Below are 6,960 nucleotides of genomic sequence, written 5' to 3' on the forward strand. Positions count from 1 at the left end.
AACAACACGACAGGTGAGCGGGAAAGCGAAGGGAGGCATTTACTTCGCAAAAGCCGATAAAGACTATCGTCTTTTGACGGCATTTGCAACGAAAGGAGCAGATACGCGGCCAATTTTTTATATGATGTGACAGGGCATACGGGAACAGCATTAATATTGTGAGTGTGGTGGCTGATGGTGCGTTTACGAGAATGAGATTAGTTTGCATTTCGATAAGTTAAGGGGCATAAGCTATTTATTTTGTTTCTAGTTTTCATTAATGACATAGTGCAGGATATACCAGTTAAAATTAGACTATTCGCAGATGACTGCATCCTCTATCATGAAGTCCAGAGCCCCTGCGACCAAGTTCTTTTGAATTCTTATTTAGCGAAAATACAAACTTGGTGCTCAACGTGGCAAATGAGTGTAAACAAGACTAAAACAGTAGCCATGCCAATTACGCGTAAACAGCATCTCCTAAGCTTTGCATATTTCATAGATAATCACACTCCTTCCGTTGTAGAAAGGTACAAATATTTAGGCCTAATTATGACCTCAGACCTTAGATGGAATGAACACATTTCGTACATTAAGTAAAGCCATGTGTAAACTTGGATACCTTCGAAGGTCATTGCGAAAATCAACCAAAGAAATAAAGTTACTAGCTTACAAAACTTTCATTAGGCCCTCCCTCGAATATGCATCAGTTATCTGGGATCCATACACAAAAAACAATATTGATAAACTAGAACTTGTTCAAAGGAAAGCCATTAGGTTTGTTCATAATTCCTATCGCTGGCGAGTATCTGTAACTTCGCTCTTGGCTGAATCAGAGCTGGATACATTGCAAAAGAGACGTCAGCGTGAACGGCTCAAGTTTTTGTACTCCCTTTACCATGATAAGCTGGCAATAGACAAGAGTAATTTTATCGACCTGGTTAGTAAGCGCTCGACGCGATCACACGACACGAAAAAGATAAAGGATTTCAGCTGTAAAACCGACACGTTTAAAAACTCTTTTTTCCGAAAACAACGCGCGAATGGAATCGACTTCCACCCAATGTTATTGATTGCAGTACACTAAATTCCTTTGCCAAAGCATTGTCAGATTATCTGTAGTTTTTTTTTGTATCTTCTTCGTCACTCCGCTTTCCTAGTATCGCGACAACAGCAACTGACATGTGATTGTGAAACAATAATGTCGCTCTGATGTGTTTTTTTGTCTTACATTCTAGCTCTGCTTCGTTTTTGCGGTGCACCTCGGTGCTGTTACTATTTACAGTGTCCTCATTGTACAATTAGGATTGTTCCTGCTCTTTCCATTCATGTCTTGTATATTATTAATTATTTTATCAGTATAGGTCTGGCTTGGTACCACATGGGTTGCTTTTTTCGTTGTTGTCTAACTGCCGACTGTTTTAGTTTGTAGATACTGATAATACCTGCTGTTCACTTTGTTGATTGCGCAATCCCATATGTTTTATTTTGTTCCCGCTCATTGTTGCGGTTGCTTTGTGGATGTTGATCCTATCTGTGCATGTATCATGCATATTTTTTCGCATTCTTTTATTTGTTCTGCCCCCTCCTGCCAAAGGCCTTGTTTCAAAGGCTGGCTGTAAATCTGAAATAAATAATATTGCACCATAATGCGACAGTGTAAGGTCATCTTTTAGGGTGCTGTTATCGTCGGAGCTTTTAATTGCAGAGTAGAGGACACTTTTTCCCATAACACGTCACCGAAGCGCGAAATTCGAAAGTTTTTTCTGTACTTGCGTTTCTCTCGGTAAAAGACGACGTTCGCGGCTGGAATGGAGCCGAGTGAGGTCCTGAAATCTGGTTCTTTCAAATTAAACAGTTGTATTTTGTGTTCATGACCCATTTAAGAATCTTTCATTCCTACGTCTCCTGCTCCCTCCTGCCGACTTGCACCCTCTCCGTAAACGATTCTGAACGGAATAAGGGACGGCCAGCAGAAATCTTGTGCCCGTGCTCTGAACATTGTTGTTCGTCGATGGCAGGCTATTTCTTCTTTGCTATACGCAGAGGCACTTGACCCGGACAGACATTCAGTTACAAGCTCATCCCGCCAGCTTTGGCCTTCCAATGGCTGTAGAACTGAGCCACAGCGAGCGGTGAATTAGAGCCTCCTTCGTTGACAAATAACGTAGATGTAGATTCAGCCAAGCGAAGCCTGAGGAATGTATTACTTGAAAGATACATTTGGTTGACCTTGTTGGATTACGGCTATGCGACGTAAAAGTCGCGCTATCATGACAAAGACACACAAATAACTTAAACCCCATCTCCCCATTTTGTGTCGTTATCGTCGTGCTTTACGTTATCAAATGTGTTATTTCAAGTTGATTATATTCGTAATAACAGCAACGACTAACTGCAGTAGTGTTGCAATTAAAAGGTCAGCGGGACGACGTACAAGCTTGGGTTATTTCCTGTGGCAAATTGCCCCTAGATGCACTCGGAAGCGCACATGCACTGCACACAGACATTTTGGCGCATACAGACATATTGGCACATACAGACATTATTGTTTCGAGCCCGTTACGAGACTCTAGACTCAGATACATCCAATGCCCCTAAACGAATACAAACAAGGTCTAGTGAGCGTGTACAGTGCGGTCTGCTAAAGCTCACGCGCAGGTTTACAGAAAGCAGAAGGGTGTGCCTGCAGAATTTGGTTCTCAGCTCGGCCGGAGGCACTCAATGAGCAGGCACATGTGTTTAACTGGGCATAAGGATTTGAGCTTGCGTTTTACCCTCAGAAGTGTACTTCAAAACAATAATTAAATAAATAAGAACAGTTTTGCATGCGGGATTTTCTCTCCCTCTTTTTCAGAATGTGCCTCACCATCAGGAAAGCCTTTGTCATGGGAGCCGTCAGCAGATCTAAACGCTCGCTTCGGCTTGCTTCATCTCTTCAAGGGCGCTCCTCTATCGGGCCACTAAATAAAGTCTTCTCTCTCTCTCTCTCTCTCTCTCTCTCTCTCTCTCTCTCTCTCTCTCTCTCTCTCTCTCTCTCTCTCTCTCTCTCTCTCTCTCTCTCTCTCTCTCTCTCTCTCTCGCCGCAAGTGTTCCCAGGTTAACAACGCACAAGCGAAAATCGACCAGAGTGCAATGCAATGTCTTCGGTGTAGACATGTTCGCTAAAGTCGTGTCATTAATGATTGCGCAATCTTAGCCTCTAATACGATTGTGATAGTTTGGAACGCGCGTGGAATAAGCCTCTTCTTGGGATAACACTCTGCAGAGAAATTTGTCCTCGCGCCTCGCTGCGACTTTCTGAATAAGTTTGTCACACAGAAAATCCCTGCCGGAAGGTGGGTACGGGGTGAGCATTTCTACGGGAGATTTAAATTGTTGTTGTTTAACGCGAAGCTTGTATAATGGCTGACTCGTGTTGCCGTCAGTGTGCTGTTGGCGTCGTTCGCTAAAACTCCCTTCCCTTAACCTCCGCTTCCTCCTCGCCCGCAGATGGTGGCCGTAAACCCTTCCTTGCCCGCAGCTGGCGGCTGGATCATGCCATACTCCTAACTAATCACATGCACTCCCTCCTTCCGGAGTAGGGAAAGGGAGATTAACCCAATTTCTTGCAGTTCAAGGCAAACTGTGCCAAGGGTACAGCACGCTTAGTCCACTCCGCTGAAAAGCAGGTAGCCCTGAAAGAACGACAACGGGACCGGACCCGTGAACGTGCGCGCGCTCGGCGAGCTAATCCGGAGTTTCGGAAATTGAAATGCCATGCAAAACGACAACGGCGGGTCGCTGAGGGTGTTCAGCCAGCAGAGGTTGGGCTTTTTGTTAGACATGGATTCCACGAGGGATTGGGTTCGTGGTTTCTCAGTGTTGGGCGAGCTTCGCGTGCATCCCGGTTCCCGGTAGCGGAGGGGTTCAAATTTTATTTTAAGTGCAATGCACTTCTTAAGCGACCCTGAACCTGCGTCCACCGGCGATGTCCGCATCACATACCCACGTGGGGGATTGGCCAGGAATCTCCTCGTCTTCCTTGGCAACGGGGGGAGATGGGCGCGCGCTGCCTGGCCGCTGACATGGCACATACCCACGTGGGGGATTGGCCAGGAATCGGGCGTGAGAAGGGCTAATGCACCCGCTTAAAGGAGTACTGACACGAAATTTCAAAGCTGAGATCCGCTCTAGCAATCAAGTACAACGACAACACAAATAGGTGTCTGTGAATAAATGCATCTTTCTTTCTTTGTAGTTGTGTGTGTGTGTGTGATCTCTCTTTCGCGAACATTACCGAACCGCGCAAATTCAACTCGTTGATTCGCACTTTCACATTCTTCCCTTCGGGGAAATGCGGGGAATTTTTGTACTATTTCGTGCTTCTCTACGCCACAACAGGTACATGCGATAATACAAATAACGCAAAGTGACAGATGCACGTGCCTTGACTTAAAATGAGTTCTCTAAATTTCTACTAACCCCGAGTGGGGTTAGTCGAAATATTAAAGCAGAACTCATTTTTGTTTATCTTCAATCAGCGCAAAGTTACGGGCAAAGGTTCGCGATATTCGCGCGATGCCATCGAAAGAAACCAACTGAGTGGAGGCCGCCTCACAGGGCTAAAAACATGCTCTAGTGGGCCGATTTCACTCATTCCTTTGTGCGCAGTCCATGATAGCTGCAGTTGTCATAGGCGGCTATACAAACGCGATACATCAAATCGACCGGGCAGCGTGCGTTTTTCGCTTTGTGAAACGGCATCGATCATCCCCAAAAGGTGGAGAAGAAGCAGGACGGTTGTTGGCGATCGTGGCTGATCGGGAGATAATACACCCATTTCGTTTTATAACTATGCTCCTGCGTGCGTATGATGGTCAGCTCGGCGAAACAGGTATGATTATTGTTTTGCCTGAATGGACACAACTGCTGGGATGTGATATAGAACATATTGTTTAGAGCCCGTTTTATATACGTTTTCAAGAACCACATATATGGCCATCTGAATGCCTGCGTAAGTGGCGTCACGTATATAGTAGTTTTAACGCCTTAATTGTTAGTAATCGTTCGGAAACGCAATTAAAATCGGGAAAATTACAGCCGTTCTTGTGGCAAAACGTACGTGGCGTGGTATGACTTGTTTTGGGATACGTATATATAGCAGTGCTACGCAGTAAAATTATTTACACCCTTCGGGTGTAAATCACTGGGTGTAACTAACACCCTTACACTCCAACAAAAGCATATTGCACCCTTTTGAAAGGTAGTTTTATCATTAATTACCCCATTTCGAAAGGTGTCTTTCTATGTTTTTTGATAGGGCGTAAGAATGTTAGTTTAAAATAAAACGAATTTTAATCATTTTACAGCGTATTTTCTGATGCTGTCTGCATTTTTGCACAAAATCTGCAGCAGGCGACAATTTTCATGTTTTTTACAAACTGTTTACTATCGTTTAACAAGCAAATATCAGCATTAGTTAATAGAGCTGTATTACCGGTAAAACGTGGTACACTGTAAAATGGCTTACACTCTTAATGATGTAAATCACTGTTTAAAACGAACACCCCTACGCACTAGTAAAAAACTGAAGAAAAAACCTTTTGAGGGTGTTTTCCCAGTCGAAAACCTCACAAACAATTTGTCGCACAACAGAAATGTCTGTTGCACAACAGGAATATCTGCCGTAGAACAGGGACCTCTGTTGGGACTACAGGATGGTCTGTTGCGCGACAGAAATCTCTTTGCAGAACTACAGATTGCCTGTCGCACGACAGAGATTTCTGATGTACCTGCGACATAATGTCCCATTCCACTACTGGAGGAGCCTGTCGAATTTCTGTTGCGTTTTTTGACTGGGTTGTCGTTTACCCTAGCGAAAACGCAAGAAAGTAGCCTTTTAAAGGGCGTTTTATTGTTAGTTACACCCTCTTCAAATCGTGATTTTTTTGTTTTTGATAGGCTGTAAGGGAGTTATAGACAAAAGGGTGTAAATCATTTTACAGCGACGATCTGTTTTCAGATACGTACCCTCGTCATAAAACCGCTGTTCAGGCTCCCATGTTTGTCAGCCCTTTCGTAAGAAATTTGTTAGAGCGCAGAATGTCCGCGCAAGTTCCCGGGGCATTCACGCATGCGCACGCGTGCGCAAAACTTTTGTTAATTCTCTACACTGTAAAATCATTTACACCCCTAAATGTGTAGACGACTGTCTATAACTAACACCCATACAACTTAGCAAAAAAAACAATGGAAAACCCCTTTAAGGGTGTTTTGGTGTTTATAAATAAATAAATAAATAAATAAATAAATAAATAAATAAATAAATAAATATAGCACCCTTACACCCTATAGCAAAAGCAACAGAATACACCCTCCTAAAGTGTGTTTTCTCCTTAACTACACCCTTGCCAAAGGTGTTTTTCTTTGTCATTTTATAGGGTATAAGGGATATAAGACAAAATGGGTGTAAATCAGCTTACATTGTAGCCACATTAGGATGTCATTACGCCCTCACATGTGTGCCTGTTTGTGAGGCATCTCGCGTTATGGAGTGAGGTCTTCCAAATCGCCCATCGCTTGAAAAACAGCAGAGCGTCAGGTACAAGTTGTGGTCATGGATATTTGGCACGTAATGGGTGTAGTAAAAAAACTACGTCCATTCACGTAGCTTGTAGGGGTTACTAGCTGAATAAAACATGCGCTTACGCGCTGAATTAAACCGGAGCTCTACGCCAATACCGTATGCGAAACGTCCTCTTTTGGAACACTTAACTTCAGCTTTCCCCGTAATACAAATAGAAAAGAGTAAAATGAACCCGATGAATTTGTAGTACACCTGATGGTCTACCCGCATTCCGGAAGAGCATCAGACGTAAAGGCGCCCGCGGGATGCGTGTCGACGCCACGTCAAGGGTTGGAGTCGAGTGACCGTGAAAGAGGAAACAGGTCGAGCACGGATAACGGGTGACGCGAATCGATTGGCGGCGGGGAATTGTC

This window comes from Haemaphysalis longicornis, unplaced genomic scaffold (genome assembly GCF_048455015.1).
Source record: "Haemaphysalis longicornis isolate Haplotype H1 unplaced genomic scaffold, Haemaphysalis longicornis Haplotype H1 scaffold_7, whole genome shotgun sequence".
NCBI classification, from domain to species: domain Eukaryota; kingdom Metazoa; phylum Arthropoda; class Arachnida; order Ixodida; family Ixodidae; genus Haemaphysalis; species Haemaphysalis longicornis.